At 38.4% G+C, this 19051-nt stretch overlaps 1 long non-coding RNA gene and 1 other non-coding gene across 2 annotated transcripts in view; both read right to left on the bottom strand.

Annotated features, from left to right (window-relative positions):
• Positions 1 to 370: 370 nt before the first annotated feature.
• Positions 371 to 19051, bottom strand: part of LOC140709498 (uncharacterized) — a 34301-nt gene continuing 15620 nt past the window's right edge. Inside the window, exons 3-5 of the long non-coding RNA XR_012090032.1 lie at positions 13701 to 13834; positions 5045 to 5196; positions 371 to 4114 (exon numbers count right to left, since the gene is read on the bottom strand). This is a non-coding gene — a long non-coding RNA (uncharacterized lncRNA). The remainder of the gene's footprint in view (positions 4115 to 5044; positions 5197 to 13700; positions 13835 to 19051) is intronic.
• On the bottom strand, positions 15633 to 15732 carry LOC119622331 (small nucleolar RNA U13). Its single transcript, XR_005238974.1, has one exon. It is a non-coding gene; the product is annotated as a small nucleolar RNA U13 (small nucleolar RNA).

Raw genomic sequence — 19051 nt, 5'->3', positions numbered from 1 at the left:
AGCCAAAAATCAGGCTTTGCAACATGCTGTTAAGCATGAAAAACACATAAAAACAAATCTGATAGTTCTGTTGTAAGATTGTAGATAAAAATGAAAATACTTATGCCAGTTAGAAATAAATTAGAAAATATTTGGGTATCAACTGTTTATAACTTAAAATTTCAAAATAAATATTTAAAAATTCACACCATACCCTGGTTATGTGGGTTTTTGTGTTGTAAGATGGGTCACATTGCAAGATGTGCTGCCGCTTGGACACATTTGTAGTCAGGAAAACATTTAGGCTTCATCAAATTTTGATGGACTAAATGATTTACTACTTCTCCTATTGAAATAATTTGTGTAAAACGTTACATGTTTATTGTAAGAAATTAAAACAATGCAGAAAATTCAAATCGAGAAAAATTGCTGAAATATTGTCCATACATTCTCACTTCACTAAAGGTCTCTGCAGAGACTATTTTACATAAAGGCTTTACAGGAAATCTATTTTACTGTAAAAAATAATATACTGATTTTAATCCATGTACCAAGAAACACATTACCTGCTGTGAAAGTAGGAAGCTTATTTCACCTCCTTCTCCTACTCTCTTCTTAAATTCCTTAAAATCAAGACCAGCATTAAATGGAAATGATGCAATCTAAAGGTGTTTAGTGTGTGTCGTTTTCTTTGGAGGTAAAGGAATAAAATGTGACCTCTGTGCATGAGGATTTGCCGTGACGAGAGAGAGAAGGAATTAAGTGCACACACCTGTCAATCAGTGTTTGTCTTCTGCCCAGTGGATCATGAATTGGATCATCCCTAGGGGAAGGATGCCCAGATTAAAATTATATTTAAGATCAGGTACCTTTGTCCTTTCAGGCTTTTGGTATTGAATGTGGTTTTGACCATCCCTCCCTTTGTTTGAATCCTTATGTATTCTTTCTTAGTCTGTTTCGGCTGCAAAATACTTTAGACTGCGTAATTTACAAACAACATTATTGTTCACAGTTCTGGAGGCCAGGAAGTCCGAGATCAAGGAAATAGCAGATTTGGTGTCTGGTGAAGGCCCATTCCTTGTAGTTGACACCTTCTACCTGTGTCCTCACCTGACGCAAGAGGCAAATAAGCTCCCTTAGGCCTCTTTTAGGAAGGCATTAACCCATCCATGAGGGTGGAGCGTTATGACTTAATCACCTCCTGAAGGCCCTACCTCTTAATGCCACCACATTAGGGATTAGGTTTCAACATATTAATTTGGGAGGCTGTGATCACAAACATTCAGACCATAGTCAATATCTTTTTTAGTACAAGACCTGGGCAAATAGGCACCCAAATGCAAGATTATTTGCACAATGGACAGGCCTCTCTGTGAAGCCTAACAAAAGCTGGAAATTATTTCTCAAGTTTCTTCCTATGTGTCTTATATTTCACACTTAAAAGTTCTGAAAGAAGAGCACACAATAACTTCGCATTTAACCGAAGTGTGCATTATGCCCAGTGGTGCTTGCCTTCGAGCCATTTTGGTATTCTGCTTAGGTGATAGCACATCCAACATTTTTCCACACTTTTCCTTTCTCTAGGGAAGAGAGCAAGTAGCACCATGAAATTTTACTGTTTTGGTGTTTATTATGCTCTCAAATCATTGCAGCCTTGTATAAGCAAGTGTGTGACTTTTTCCTCCAGCGAGATCACTCAGAGGTGATGGCAAAGGGAGGCTCTGGGGCCCAGCACACTTCCTGCCTGACTGTCTGAGTTCATCCCCTCAGCGTCCTCTGCTATGCTGTGTCCGCAGGCGAGCTCTAGTCCTGAGGCCTGTCACCTCTTCTCTGACTCAGCTGATCTCACCCAACATGCCCAAGGATCCTCCCTGATAGTCAGGCCAGCTCTCCCTCCTCCTCCCATTCACATCCAGTGCCCAGCCCTGTCGGTTGCATCTCCTCAGTTGTTCCGAATCCTTTTTCCTCCTCTTTCTTCCTACAACAGCCAGCTTAGACCGAGGTCATCTCTTGCAGGTTTGATAAAATCGCCACCCTACAGATCTCCCCAACCCTGTCCTTGCATTCCTCAACATCATCCCTTCAGAGCTGCCAAGTTGGCCTGCACAGAGGAGACCATGACAGTGACGGCTTAGAAAGTTTCTGTGGCCTCCCTCCACTTGTCAAGAAAGATAAGCCCCTCAAAAGGCCTGCCTGGGCTTCACTCAGGCTTCTTGTCTTCCCTTTGCTCCAGGATCCTGTAGGGGCTCACACTCAGCAAAGCTGGAGACGTTTCTCCCCATAAATACCAAGCAGAAGCTGGAGGCCTGTGCGCAACATGTGAGTTTACCCAACTCCGATCCAACAGCTGGTCACAAGCTAGCGAGAAGAGGAAAAGAAAGCACATCTATGACAAATTCAAGCCTTCATTTCTCAGCTCTCTTAGAACTCATATTTATTTCCTGGTTTCCAGAAGCTGTGTGTCACTATGTCAATGGAGTTGTTTACTTACCTATCCAAACCCTGGAGGAGAAGCCTGAGGCGGGGCAAGCCGGTGGCAGTGTGGCTGCTGCTCATCAGACAAGCCACCAGGTGCCATTCAAACAGAGTCGGGGTGGCTGAGGATGGAGGTCTTTATGTGTCAGATTTACTATAAATGTAGAAAAAAACCCCACTAAAGTATTAACTTATTAGATGTTCCAAAAATATGTAGGCTAAGCATCAGATTTTTTGTGTGTGTGGAATGGCTATTGGAGTTCCAAGTTTTCACAGTGGTTGGCACAAATTTCATTCTGGGAAGACAAGCTGCTAGCCCTGTTCTGCCTTTCTGTGCTTGTTCTTGGGATTTAGACATCCATTCACTTTTCAAAGTAATAACACGTTTATAGAGCACACGCTGAAAGTGATGTACCATATTATTTCCAAATAGTTTTCTTGAGGATTTAGGGTGTTATGTGATTAATAATAAATGGAGAAAAGGAATTTTGACATTATGCTACAGTGACAGAAAACCAAGCTGCCTGGGTTAAGTTAGATCATCACTGGAGAGGCTTTTTCTCTGAAAACTGTTCTAATGAGATGCCAAAAATGGCATGAGGATATTAGGTAGAAAACATTGTTTAAGGACTTCTGCAAAGTAAGTTCCTTCAAGTCATCTTTAACTTAGAACATTTTTACTTAAAATGGTGCTCACTGTGGTTGGTTTCCAGAACAGCTACAGACACCTACCTCTCCCATGGGTCACCTGTGCTTATGTGTTCTAGAACCTCCTGTTTTAAGTCATAATATACCTAGAAGTCCCTGCATTCTGAGTTCCGTGCAACTAGGGTACTAGGAGCACAAATACTCCAGTGTGAAATTGACTTCTCCTGGGGATGGTAGGGCTTCCTCTGTGGTCCAGTAATGATGATGTCCCTAACTGGCAGCCTGGGCCCCAGCGTCAGGAGTTGGGCTCATGGTAACACAAAGGTAGGTAAGTCTATCCCTTGCTGGAGTGCATCCTTGTCTCATCTTTCTCCAATCTACCACTGCAGGGAGTCCCAGTAACTCACTCCAGTTGCTTTTTTTCCATTGTCTATGTTTAAATGCCTCAGAACCAGGTTTCTGCTCTTCCTTGGCTAACTACAAAATTGAAGAGTTTTTTGGTTTCTCCCCAACACGCCAGCACCTCAAAAACATTCATAACAACTTCCTGAAGATTTCTTTTACATAAAAGACATGGATGAGCCATCCTTTCTCTGCTCATCTGTCTTCATTTGGTCCTGAAGTGATAGACAAAAGCATACAGATATTTTCAGGCTTTCATTAGACAAAGAATAGACAGTTTTCTGCCTTTCCAGGGAAGAACTCAACCCCAGAAACTGATGGTTGTTTTGTCCCAGCAAAACAGAGGTCTCTGGGGAGCGGTGCTGGGGCCACAGAGCAGCATCCCAAGGAGAGGAAGGAGGGACCGTGTACTCTCTCTTCCATCTGTGCGCCATGCTTCTTTTCTCTTCCTCCTTCCCTCCTAGGTTGAAGACTGTTTCTCGGTGAATTGGAAACAGGGAATTTGCAGGTAGTGAGAGACGGTAGCTTGGGGGTGGCACAGGACTGTCGTTACCCATGGTTGGGCAGACTGTGTGTTTCTTCAAGGATAGCTCTGAAATACCTTGAGCATCTAAAGACAAAGGAAACGTAGAATTGAACACATTTCTTAAAACATACACAAATTTATCAAGCTTTTTATTAGGGTACACATCCAGTCTGACATGTTTTGGCTGGGGCCTAATAAACATCTCCATGGAATTCACTAAATATTTCAGACTCTGCTTTACCTCCCTGTGCCCTGAATTTCCCTTCGCAATCTCCTAACCAACCCTCCTTCCTCTAGACTACCTTTATCCTCCTGTTCATCCTCTGGTCTCCTGTCCCCATGTCCTAACCTTCCCTCCTTCTTTCTCCCCTAGCCATCACCTCCTTTTCCTCTCCTATACCCCACCCTCACTCTCTTTTCCTCTCCATCTTTCTTTTAAATAAAAAAGCACTGCTATTTACCTTAATAAATGGACTAATTGCCTTAATTTGTCCATATCTCTTTTTCAGTAAAGACTTCATATCAATGTTTCATGGAAAGATCTCTGGTTTATTTAGGGAGTATGAATTTGAACTGGCACGCTTAGCTCATATGGATAAAACTTGCTAGATGTAACAGAAAATGTATGTAAATTATCCTATTTGTTATCTTTATTTCTATTTTCACACAATATAAAATCTACAGTAATGAAATATATAAAAGTGTATGGTGCACAGTTTTATGCCTGGAACTCTCACTAATCTCCCCCATCCACTCCCCAAAGGTAACAACTGGAACGTTTTTAATTTTCTTAAACCACATGGACATAATTAAGCATATGCCTATCTGGCTGCCAGATGTGATGTTCTCACCAATATGCCTGTTATACATAATATGACGATTTTGCTCAGTGGCTGGTGGGCCTTTGTGCATAATCAGTATTATTAGCAAGTTGATGGCTAGCAAGCAGGAGATTGTTAAGTACAGGACTTACTCCTTGGGTTAGGCTGTTCTTGTGTTGCTAAAAAGGAATACCTGAGGCTGGGTGATTTATAAGGAAGGAGGTTTAATTGGTTCACAGTTCTGCAAGCTGTGCAGGAAGCATGGCAACGGCATCTGCTCTGCTTTTGATGAGGCCTCAGGAAGCTTTTACTCATGGCAGAAGGCAAATGGGGAGCTGGCGTATCCTATGGCAAGAGCAGGAGTAAGAGAGAGTGGGGAGGTGCCACACAGTTTAAACAACCAGATCTCTGAGAACTCACTCACCCTCATGAGGACAGCATCAAGCCATTCATGAGAGATCCACTCCCATGATCCACATACCTCCCACTAGCCCCCACCTTTAACATTGGGAATCACATTTCAACATAGGATTTGGACAGGACAAACATTCAAACTATATCACCGCATTCTCAGTGACACTGCTCTGGCTAAGGGAACTTGGGTTATTTCTCAGGCTTTGTTCTAAGAAGGATGATATGGAGCAGGTGGGCAGGTTATTTTTTCCCCATGCCTTGCTATGGAGTGGGTAAAGGAATTTACCTTATTTCCACTAGGGTGAAGCCAACTTCCTTACTGTTGTCCTGTCCACATGATTTGGGGTGGCCCAGAGTGTCTTGGTGTTCCCCTCTATGCCACTGAAGCCCTTATATCCACACTAAACTTTTAAAAGAATTACTAATCAATCTCTTGTTACAGGTCTGTTCATATTTTCCATTTCTTCTTTTTTCCAATTTTTAAAATTGTAGTAAAATACATACAACATAAAAGTTACCATCTTACCCATTTACAGTGTACAATTTAGTGGTATTAAATACATTCATAAAGTTGTGCAACCATGACTACCATCCATCTCCAGAACTCTTTCATCTTGTCAAACTGAAACTCCACACCCATCAAACATCAACTCCCATTTTCCCAGCCCCCAGCAACCACCATTCTACTTTCTATAATTTTGATCACTCTAAATACTTCCTATAAGTGAAATCACACAGTATTTGTCTTTTGTGATTGATTGGCTTTTTAAATATAACCCTCCTCTCCCATACATATGTAATATATGTATGTATATATACATACATATGTGTATATGTATATATTACTGTTTAATTCCTATTTGAAAAATAGAATTATAATACATACATACCCCCCAAATGGAATATTTTACATAAAGAACAGAGACTTTGATAGAAAAGGGTAATTTCAATTCCTTTTTTTTTTTTTTAAACTTTTATTTTAGGTTCAGGGGTACACGTACAGGTTTGTTATATAGGTAAACTCATGTCATGAGGGTTTGTTATACAGACTATTTCGTCACCCAGGTACTAAGCCTAGTATTCAATAGTTATTTTTTTCTGATTCTCTCCCTCTTTTCACCTGGCTTTTTTCACTTAGCATAATGTCCTCAAGTTTAATCCATATTGTAGCATATGTCAGAATTTACTTCCTCTTTTCAGCTGAATAATATCCCATTGTATGTATATGTTGCATTTTGCTTGTCAATTTTTTCTGGCAATGGACACTTGGGTTGCTTTCATGTTTTAGCTATTGTGAACGATACTGCTATGAACATGAGTGTACAAATATCTATGTGAGACCCTGCTTGCAATTCTTTAGGGTTTTGTAGTGTTATTCAGTTTCCTATTTCCTTGATGATCTACTAATTATTTTATCCATTATTAAAAGTGGAATATTGAAGTTTCTGATGATTATTGTTGAATTAGTTCTCCCTTCAATTCTATCAGTTTTTGCTTCATGTATTTTGAGACTCTGTTGTTAGGTGCATATATGTTTATAGTTGATATATTTTCCTGAATAATTGACCATTTTATTATTATAAAATGTCCTTCTTTGTCTCTAATGACATTTTTTTTTTTACTTAGTCCATTTTTTTCCTGATATTGGAATAGCCACTCTATCTTTCTTTTGGGTACTGTTACAGTAATATCACAGTTCCATACATTCTGCCAATCTCTAAAATTTAATTGGAGAGTAATCTATTTACATTTAATGTAATTATTGATAAACTGAGATCTATGTCTGCCATTTTAATATTTGTTTTCTGATTTTCTCATGTTCCTCTATTTCTCAATTACTGCCTTTTATGTTAGACTTTTCCTAATGTATCACTTAATTCTCTTATTGTTTCTTATAGAGTCAGTCTGTTAGCAACAAACTTATTTTTTGTTTATGTGGAAATATCTTACTTTCTCCTTCATTTTAAAAGAATAATTTTGTTGGATACATAATTCTTGGTTGACATGTTTTTTTCTTTCAGCACTTTATGTCAACTCATTGCCTTCCTACCTCCGCTGTTTCTGATGAGAAATCCATTGTTTTTCTTATTACAGATCCCTTGTATGTGATGATTTGCTTCTCTCTCTGATTTCAAGATTCTCTCGTAGTCTTTATCTTTTTGACAGTTTATTATGTGTCTACATGTTGATCTCTTTGAATTTATCCTACTTGGAGTATTTTGAGCTTCTTGAATGTATAGATTCATGTATTTCATCAAATTTGGGGATTTTTTGGCCATTACTTTTTCTACTATTCCTTCTATTCCTCTATTACTCCTTTTCTGGGACTCCTGTTATGCATGTTGGTCCACCTGGTGGTGTTTCTTAGGCTCTGTTCACTTTTCTTCATTCTTTTTGTTGTTGTTCCTCATACTATGTAGTCTGAATCTGTATTTATGCCCATCAGTTCTTCTGCCTGCTCAAATCTACTATTTAACTCCTCTAGTAAATTTTTAATTTTAGTTATTATAATTCTCAACCAAATAATTTCTTTGGGGCTCCATTTAATAGTTTTTACCTCATTAATATTTTCTATTTGGTGGGACATCATTCTCATCCTGTCTTTTGGATCCTTTTTAAACAGCAGAAAAAATATTTGTTTCTATCAAATCAAAAAGTATGAATAAATCTTCAAGCAAGATAATCAAAATGATCAATAATACAATTAATAAGATAACATATACAGATCACACTGCAGGTTTAGATACTTTGCATTAAAGCACATATACCAAGATGAAGAGAGCCAGCAACTGTTGCACTGAGGGAAAGTACTCTGCCTCATGGTACATGCATGACCTCTGGGAAACTCTAGCTGGCATTTCACAGGACAGTAAACAAAGAGACAGGTCATCATTGGGTTAGAGAGCTGATCTGAGCTTGACAGGGATCACAGTGAAATGCCATTGTAACTCAACAATTTCCCCAGAGATCCATTCATCTCAAAAACAGGAATATATAAAAATCAATAGTACAAATTCTTATAAAACTAGAAAAACCCTCTAAGCCCTACTATCCTTGGAGTTTACATAAAGATAGAGTTTTCATTTTTCTTCCCTTGACTCTTCTCTAAATTAAATAAAAATAGTTTATTTTTATTTAGTACACTTTTAACTTTATAGCCAAAGCCTTAAAATGAAGAATGGCTTAATAAAATGAATTATACACATTCCAAACTTAAGGAGAATCTCCAAGGTGATCTGCTCCTTTGAAAAGTTTTAAACAGGAAATATTTTATTTAAAGAATGACATTGTACTTCCTGGAATAACCTAATTATTACCAGAGGAAGGAATTCATATCTATGCCATACAAGAACTTTCACTTTATTTAGCTATTTTTTTTTTGAGATGAAGTTTTGCTCTTGTTGCCTAGGCTGGAGTGCAATGGCACGATCTTGGCTCACCACAACCTCTGCCTCCTGGGTTCAAGCGATTCTCCTGCCTCAGCCTCCCGAGTAGCTGGGAAAACAGGCATGCACCACCACGCCTGGCTGATTTTGTATTTTTAGTAGAGATGGGGTTTCTCCATGCTGGTCAGGCTGGTCTCAAACTACCAACCTCAGGTGATCCCCCCGCCTCGGCCTCCCAAAGTGCTGGGATTACAGGCGTGAGCCACCGCACCCAGCCAAGAACTTTCACTTGTTGGGAAATGTTTTACTAAATCTTTTTCAAACCACACACAAACAACACACACACACATACACACACACACACAATTATCAAATTGGGGAATTCCCTGAGGTATACAGATAATGGCAAGGGTAATGGCATTGAGTGCTTCAGAGGCACAACATAATGGACATGGAAAGGGAAGGCGAGGAACATGAGCTTGCCTCCTCCACAGATGAGCCTGGACCCAAGCCCAGTGGACTTTACAGCCTTTTATTTCTATTATAAATGGGGACTTAGGGAGGAGGATTAAGGGCTCAGACTCTCCACTAGTGCTTCCTTTGCTTAAGCCAAGGAAAAAACAACAAATAGAGATGAACATCACTTTGGTGAGCTCTGCTATTCTTGATGTGAGGTCACAAGCAGAACCAAGCCGACTGAGAACTCCGGGTTGTTTGGGACACGACACAAGTAGTTAACATCTTCCTGGATGTTCAGTCTTCTGAGTCGGGAAAGCCTGGGCTGGAGTCCCAGCTCCACTGTTCACTGGCAGCAGAAGCCTGGCCAAGATGCTTCACATTCCCAACCCTTCCTTCTTTGTTTATAAGGGTGGGATCATGCCTCTTTCATAGAATGCGAGGAAGATTAAATGAGATGTTTGTAAAGTCCTAAAACTACACATTTTACTCATTTGGCCTTCAGTAATTGGTGCCTATCGTAAGTTTGTCTTAGTGTTTCAGGGTGTTAAATAGCAGCATTTCCAGGTTCTAAATAAGTGGAAACCTGTTAGGATAATGGAAGCAAACTGAATTAAGAGCTGGGTAGGATGGCAGAATGTGAGATCAGGTCGAAATCTTAGGGACTATCAAAACCACTCTGCTTAAAGGTGAAAGTACTGCACATGGGGCCGTAGAAGGAAAACCAAGAAAAGATGTCCCTTTAATTTTACTTTTTGTCAAAATATTTTCAAGATTATTAATTTTTACAAAATTGTTTCAGGGAAAACTAGAGAGTTTGTTGAAGAAAGCCAGAACGGGGATTTTTTTAAGCCACTGACCATGAAATAAGCAACGTCTTTCAAAGACCATGGAAAAGGGCCAGGCGTGGTGGCTCACACCTGTAATCCTAGAACTTTGGGAGGCCTAGGCGGGTGGATCACCTGAGGCCAGGAGTTCAAGACCAGCCTGGCCAATATGGCAAAACCCCATCTCTACTAAAAATACAAAAGTTAGCAGGGTGTGCTGGTGCATGCTTGTAATCCCAACTACTTGGGAGGCTGAGGCAGAAGAATTGCTTGAACCCAGGAGATGGAGGTTGCAATGAGCTGAGATTGTGCAACTGTACTCCAGCCTGGGGGACAGAGCGAGACTCTGTCAAAAAAAAAAAAAAGACCATGGAAAAGGTATTTGTCTCCTATTGGTCTCATCCTGCAAAGGACCCTCAGCTGCTGAGCAATCTCAGCAAAAGCAAATGCTGTTGAGACTTATTGAGTCACTCGCTGTTGGGTAGAATTGTCTATCTGGAAAGGAACAATGGATGGGGGAGTAAAGTATGGAATCAGGGATCAGGCCATTTCTTATACCTCACCCAAACTCCAAAGGCAAAGATCACATTGGAGGATCTGCTAAACACAAAAAGAAGAAAGAAGTTTGAAGATTTTTCTGCTTCTGAAAAAGTACACACTTTCCTGTTTTGAATTATCCACATCATAACTTCAGCTCTACTTTTCCTAGTCTGCAGAAACCACTTACATGGCAGTACTACTCTAAATTGTGCAATTTTCCTCATATCAGACTTGTTTTTCTCTATACCTGGTTCCTCAGGAAACCTGAATTTTATCTACGTGTCTGATATGCACCCTGTCTCCATCAGCTGGCATTCAATTGCAGCTCTAAATTCTCAAGTGTTCAGAGTCAATACAATGCACTGATGTTTCATCTACCTGAGCTGGGCACTTTTATCCCATAAACCTAAAAAGTAAACAATCTTATTTTGTTGTAATTGAGAGGATGAGGAGAAGACAGATCTATATTTCCACTAAGGTAGCCAAAGAATGCTCACATGAAAGGACAAAGGGAGAGGGACTGGCAAGAGTCTTGGCACTCTTTATAAGGAAGACGCACTCATCGTGGAATAGGATATATGTGGCAGTGAATTGACTGGGGACTCGCTGGGACATCTTCAGAAAGTAAATCATGGGTTTCAGCACAACTAACGGGATGAAATACGCATCTTTTTTCTCACCAGTGTGAAGGATTAGAAGTCACTCCTAGGAATAGAAAAAGACATTCTCTGGGGATAGTCATGATGTATGATTTTTAAGGCAGGAATAAATTCCATTGTCCTTCCCAGAAGACAGCAAGAATTATTCAAGGTGGCCACCAAGTCTGGAAACAAGGCAAATCTTTTGAATGGTTTATTAATATTGCATTATAATGAATGACAAAACATTAGTATCTAATTCTAGACTTTATGGCCACCTCATAGAATGAATCTTTGGACTATAAAAAATAACACTTTTGTTTTCCCTTAATCATGAAGCTGTTACATTCAGTCGAGAAACAGCTAGTGCAACATTTGTTCAACCTGAAAGGCTCCATTCCCTTTACCAACTATTTATAATATTCTTGGGCCACTCACAGGAGAAAAACACTATCAGCATTGAGAGAGAGCAGCATTTTCAAAATATGTTTTGTTGTCTTAAACAAAAAGCTTAACTATGCTACTAGTCCAGTAATTCCATATGGTCTTATCACTTCTGTTCATAAGATATAATCTGGCCGGGCACAGTGACTCATGCCTGTAATCCCAGCACTTTGGGAGGTCAAGGCTGGTGGATCGCCTGAAGTCAGGAGTTGGAGACCAGCCTGGCCAACATAGTGAACCCCGTCTCTACTAAAAACACAGAAAATCATCTGGGTGTGGTGGTGGGTGCCTATAATCCCAGCTACTAGGGAGGCTGAGGCGGGAGAATCACTTAAACCCATGAGGCGGAGGTTGCAGTGAGCCAAGATGGCACCATTGCACCCAGCCTGGGCAACAAGAGCAAAACTTCGTCTCAAAAAAAATAAAAAAGATATAATCTTTCAACATTTATGTAGGTGAATACGTCTTATGTTTTTTGAGAAGTCCCAAAAGACTTTGAGAGTTCTCAAAAGACTTTTAGGGGTTTAATTTTTTCACAATAAAGGAAAGGAGCAGTGTCAATCTATGAGAGTCAGACCAGCCATTTAAATAAGACCCTCTTCATAGCTCAGTTACCAGTGCCTGAAGAGATTCAATACAGTCAATACAGTCCCCTTGCTCTCATTTATTAGGAAGAAGGATTTGAGAGGGATAAGAGCATTAACTATCCACATTATTTAATAGCTTATATTTAATAGCCTAAGAAGACAGAAAACAGATGTCAAAAAATACAGTCTTAAAAATAAAGGGCCGGGAGCAGTGACTCACTCCTGTAATCCAAGCACTTTGGGAGGCCGAGGTGGGTGGATCACCTGAGGTCAGGAGTTTAAGACCAGCCTGGCCAACATGGTGAAACCCCGTCTCTACTAAAAATACAAAAATTAGCTGGGTGTGGTGGCAGGCACCTGCAATCCTGGCTATTTGGCAGGCTGAGGCAGGAGAATCGCTTGAACCCAGGAGGCAGAGGTGACAGTGAGCCGAGATCATGCCATTGCACGCCAGCCTGGGTAACAGAGTAAGACTCCGTCTCAAAATAAATAAAAAAAAAATAAAATTAAAATTAAAAAAATAGAAGCCAAATCCTTTCATCCCAGGATGTCTGAAAAGGAAAGATTTTGTGAAGCATGGATGCAGAAAAGGAGTTATTCCTACCAGAAAAAATGAACTGTGGACACAGTCACTGAAGACCAGGGAAACAATTACCTGATTCCTCAAGTTACCTGTTCACTTTATTTATCATTGTTATTTTTGTCAGTGTTTTCATATGTATTCAGTGACCTGGAAAACTTTTTGGTGAACTTTTATTTATTTTTAAAGAATAAGATTGTTAATTGATTAGTATAAATAAATGCTATTTGTTTTCTCTGCAACCACTTAGACAAGGCTTATCCCAACCTCAGCTCTATTGACATTTTGGGCCCACAAATTCTTCACTTGAGAGGCCTTGTATTGTGCATTGTAGGGTATTTAGCAGCATCCTGGGTCTCTACCATGACAATAGAAACCTTTACCCTCCCCAAGTTTTGACAAAAATGTCTCCATACTTTGTCAAAAGTCCACTAAAGGCTGAAATTTCCCCTGGTTGAGAATCACTGGTGTAGACCTATTTCCCAGAAACCCTCTTCTCCAAGTAGGAGGGCTGCCTGTGAGGCCTGTGTAAGTGGGTGGGCTGTGACAACCATCACACATCACTATTGAAAGTGATTCCATGTCATTCCTCTGGGATGCCTCAGTGTCCCTTCAGTTATTTCCTTCCAAGTTTGACGAAGTATTTAAGAATTTTGTCCATTCACAATATTTCCCTTATAGTACTTTCATAGGGTGGAAATGGCCTTGGAAGAAGGAGCCAAAAAATTCTTGGAATCTGCTGTCTCTCTGTGACCATTATTAACATATTTTAACTAAGATGTTTAAATGATACTGGTATATATATATAGTTTTTCAATTTTGCTTAATTTTATTAGATGTAGAGAAAGAGGATTCGTAAATTCTGCCATCTTATCCTAGAAATACCCTTTATCCACAAAATAAAGTTGAAAAACCTGTGATACTCTTCACAGGTTGGCACTTTCTTTCTTTCTTCAACCTCAGTGTTCAGAACTTACCCACACATATCCAAAAAATGTCCATGCTCTGTGAAGCATACAATTTGTATTCATCAAAGACGGCTCATTCTATCCCCTAGAAGCATCCACTGCTGTTGACATCTCACTGTTTGGGTCTGTTGCCAGGAAATTTACTAGGAGACACCAACATATACTGTTAGATAATAGCAATTATTATTATCTAATAGCAATCTTATAGAAAGCTCTGTAATTGTAATCTTATAGAAAGTAGATGATATCCCGGTGAGCAACTGGGTGAAGGTAGAATAAGCAAGTGTTCCTTTGGAGCTGTAGGTGTCTTAATCTCTTAACATTTTAAGAAACAGAACAAATAGCTGTCATAAACATGACACTTCCAGGACACCCTTCGTTATCAGATTTTAATTACGTAATTAGTTCCAGAATATTTTGGTTCTCATATTTTCCTACACTTATATTATGAGAGTAGCCATTCAAATAACCTCCCATCCTCTGGCTTTATTCCAGTAAATCCATTTTTCATAGCTCCAGAGTGACCTCTCTAAAGTGTATCTACTATTTGAAGCTTTCAGTGATTTCCCAATGCCTATTAGTTAAAAAGAAAACTAACGTGGCTGGTAAGATCTCTCACTATCTTCCTTGTCACTCGGCGCTCTAGCTGAATGTAATGTCACTATTATCTTGCACAAGTCAGCAGCATAGCACTGCATGGTTTCCATTACCCTTCAAGACAAACCTGCAGCAGGAAGTGGCAAGAGGTGGGCTCAATTCTGATTGAGGACTGAATACAAGAATAGGAAGCCTTGTGGGTTTTCATAGCAGTTTCATGGCTACAATTTTTATTCTAATAAGATTAATATTAATTATGTTCTCCCATTTTTACTTTTTTACAGCTATCTTCTTTACATGATTTATTATATCTTTATTTCAACGAGTCCTACAGAACACATGGAGTTCACAAATTTATATGGAAACTGGAGTCTTAAATATTTGGGGGAATTCATAAAAAGAGCACAGAAATTTGATGCTAGGCTGCATTTACAGAAGGAGCTGTCTGGGGCAAGTTGATTTAATTTTCTCAGAAAAGTTTTACTGAAAATGTCTATAATTGTTGTATATCATTTATACACGATGATATAAATTAAAAACTCAGGAATATTGGGTAGAAACAAATCTTCAAGGGTGCCAGCCCAGAATATTAACTATTAGTTATTAACTTGAATATTAGTTATTAACTTGAGTTAATATAGATCATTTGTAAGTGAGATTGTCTCTTAGGAATCATATTCATGGTGGTTAGTCTCCAGAGCAGCTCACAGGTGCCTCCTTACTGCCTTACTCATAGTGTTCCAGAATGTTCTTCCATGAGGTACATGTATTCTGTGTCCAAGGCTCTTTGGATACAGGAGCACAAACACCTCAGTAAGAAGGTTTCCTCTGGAGGAGGAGGAGGTAGGAGTTTTTTCAGCTGTGATCCAGTAGCAGTGACATGGGTTCACTCAGGGTTCCTGACAGTAACTTGGGGCAAGAGTTATGGCATCATGTGTCCTGGCCTCCTTCCTGTAAAGTTCAGGGCTTTTCCTTCCAGGGTAAACTTCTAGACACATAGCTCATTGACCTCTCAGACTTTCCTTTAGCAGAAATCTACTTATTACCTTTAGTAGCTGCTAGGAACCTGCCTTTCCAGAATTTAAGTTAGGGAGTACTATAAAGTGGGAAACCTAATTTACCATTTGCAAAGGATAAATATAGCTTGTAACAACACTTTAAAAGTCTTTCATTTTCACTCCCTCTTTGAAATGCAGTATTTGTCATTAACTCAAGGCCCATATGTATAGAAGTCTGTCTTAATTATTATGGCTTACAGTGCAGTTCTGAAATCTTTTAAAGGAAGTCTCCTATGTCTCCTATTCTTTTTTCTTTTTTTGTCCCCTTTTTTTTTTTTCAAGTTCATGTTGGATGGATAATGTGACAATGTCATAACAAGGTTCAAGGGTGGCACAGGTCACACATGCGTGTGAACACCCCATCGTCACACGAACTACAAAAGGATCTCCCATTGTTCTTTAACAAGATTTCCTTTGCTCTTCTCAGAAATTTTATCTTGTAAATGAACCTTAGTATCCAAGTCCACTAAAAATCTCAAGTTAAAAAAATATTATTGCATTTATAGATCAATATGCATGTAAGAAAAAGGAGGAATTAACATCTGTAAGTATTGAATCTTTTATAGAAATCATGTTTGTATTTTTTAAATTATATGTGCTTTTAGAAATATTCTCAGTAAAATTTTATAACTTTCTTCTTGTAAATCTTAGATATTTTTTCATAGGTTAGTTTCTAGGTACTTAAAGTGTTTCTTGATGTCTAAATGATGTAGTTTTAATGATTTTTTGTCATTTGAATTTGCAGATATATAGGAATGTTTTATTTCTTTCTTATATGGTTTTCTTACCAAAACTCTCTTTATAAAAATGACTATTTTTAGAGCAATTTTTCGGTTTACAGAAAATTTGGGCAAAAAAGGAATTCCCATAACCCCTTCTTCCTTCAATATAGTTTCTCCTGTTATTAACATTTTTTATTATTGTAGAACATTTGTTACAATTGATGAACCACTATTGAAACATTATTAACTAAAGTTCATCGTTTACATTAGTGTTCTTTCTTTGTGTTGTAAAGTTCTATGTTTTTTTGTTTGTTTTGTTTTTGAGACAGGGTCTCACTTTGTCACCCACGCTGGAGTTAAGTGATGCAATTACAGCTCACTGCAGCCTCAGCTTTCCGGGCTCAAGGGGTCCTCCCGCCTCAGCCTCCTGAGTAGTTGGGACTACAGGCATGCGCCACCACACCCGGCTAATTTTCATATTTTTTTGTATAATTGGGTTGCCCAGGCTGGTCTCAAACTCCTAGGCTCGAGCAACACCACCCCTTGGCCTCCCAAAATGCTGGAATTACAGGAGTGAGCCATCACACCCAGGAAAAATCCATCGGTTTTGACAAATGCATGTCATGTACCTGCCATTGCAGTACCATCCAGAAGGGTTTTGCTGCCTTGAAAATCCCACGTGCTCCTCCTATTCATCCTTCCCTTCCTCCTCCTGAGTCTCTGGCAACCACTGATCATTTCATCGTCTCTACAGTGTTGCCTTTCCCAGAATGCTGTATAGTTGGAAGCACAAGGTATGCACCCTGTTCAGATTGGCTTCTTTCCCTTAGGTTTTCGGTTTCTTTCATCACATATTTTGGAATATAACATTTGCAATTGCTGAGGGTTTTGTTTTACTTATAACTTTATATAACTTCATTATAACATAATTGTAAACCTTATTTCTTTGTTCTAATGGTCTGAGTTGGGACCATAACAGTGGAAATCTTTTGAAGAATTTTTAATTTTCTCATTTATTCTAGCATTTCACTATCCAATACAATGTTTATTCCAGGATTTTGGTTGATTTCATTAATCAGGTAAATATCTTCTCTCTTCCAGTACTTCTAAAATTTCTCTGGTCAGGTATGGCATTATTTTGTAAGGGATAATTTTACAGTATCTATTAAAATGTTATTTTCTTTTTAAAAGTCAATTCCTTTAGGAAACTACAGTGATAGGTTTTTCTAATGTTGAACTATCCTTACACTTCTTGGTAAACCCTAATTGGTTGTGTCAGTCTTTTTTACATTGCAGGATTTGTTTCTCTGCTATTTTAGTATATCTACCATTAGGCTAATAAGTAGGATTTAGTTGTTTAGTTGTTTTAATTGTTCTTGTTGTTTTTAACTAAACAAATGCTTTGCTAACTTTTTACCTTTTCATCTATTTCTGGACCCATTGATAAAACACTGGGATTATAGAGCAAATTAATTTTGGTAAAAATTTTAATAGTACCTCAAAGGTATGGTGTCTTTGAGATAATTTTTTGTCTAACTTTTCGACTGTTGTGATTTTGGTTTCTTTTTATTTTTTAACTTGCTTTGTTTAAATTTTGATAAGCTGTATTTTCCTAAACATCTATTTTATCTAGATTTTCAAATCTTGAAATATTTGTGTATTTGTGTTTGTGTATGTATATACATTTTTGTAAGCATGGAATATATGTTTTTTAAATGTTTTGCAGTGTAATATTTATTTTTCCTGAAATTAATGACTTTTAACTTAATCTGAACTACAGATGATTGTCTGCCTCAGCAATATTGTGGATATAGTACTAGCCATTACTGATTAGGCCTACATTTTTATTACACCAATTTGTGTAATACTTTCCTTTGTCTTTTTTTCTTAGGTTTATTTGGCTGAATTTTTCCTAGGTTCTTGATTTGCACACATACTTTTTAAATGTTAGCCTTCCTTGCTCCCATTTAAGGCTAAGAATTATTTTTTGAGGACATTTTGGCTCAGAAGTATTTTCAATTTATAGTGTTACCAGTATCTTTAATTCTGAAATCTAATTTCAGATATGACTTATTATTAACCCAAGAGATCATTAGAAATTATTAAATTTGTGTACAGGCAACAAAAACAAAAATAGACAAATGGAATTTAATTAAACTAAAAAGCTTCTGTATGCCAAAAAAAAATAATCAACAGAGTAAAATGACAACCTGCAGAATGGAGAAAATATGTGCAAACTATGCATCCAACAAGGAATGAATATCCAGAATTTATAAGGAACTCAGACTACTAACAACAGCAAAAATAATCTCATCAAAAACTGGGCTAAGGATATCAATAGACATTTTTCAAAAGACGGCAAACAGGCCGGGCACAGTGGCTCAGGCCTATAATCCCAGCACTTGGGGAGGCTGAGGCAGGCAGATCACCTGGGGTCAGGAATTGGAGACCGGCCTGGCCAACATATAGTGAAACCTTGTCTCTGCTAAATATTTGTGAAATTTTCAGTTTTCCTTCTGTTATTGCCTTCTGCTTTCATTTCATTGTGGCCTGAGAGATGCTTTGTGTTATTTCTGCCTTTTCATACTTATTGAAGATTATTTTGCAGCCTAACATACCTTGAAGAATATTTCATGTGCACTTGAGAAGCATGCATAATCTGCTGTTGTTGGGTGAAGTGTTCTACATATGTCTGTTAGGTCTAGTTGGTTTACAGTGATACTTAAGTCCTCTATTTCCTTATTAATCTTCTATCTAGTTGCTCTATAGCTCAGTAATCCATTAGTGAAAATAGGGTACTGAAGTCTTCAACATTATTATAAAACTGCCTGTTTCTCTTAATTTTGGTAATTTTTGTTTCATATATATTGTGGGGCTCACACTGTTACACATCTATGTTTATAATTATTCTAACTTCTTGATGGATTGACTTTTTCATAACATACAACATAACGGCCGGGCGCGATGGCTCAAGCCTGTAATC

This window comes from Chlorocebus sabaeus, chromosome 2 (genome assembly GCF_047675955.1).
Source record: "Chlorocebus sabaeus isolate Y175 chromosome 2, mChlSab1.0.hap1, whole genome shotgun sequence".
NCBI classification, from domain to species: Eukaryota; Metazoa; Chordata; class Mammalia; order Primates; family Cercopithecidae; genus Chlorocebus; species Chlorocebus sabaeus.
This window is presented reverse-complemented; position numbering and strand designations above follow the sequence as displayed.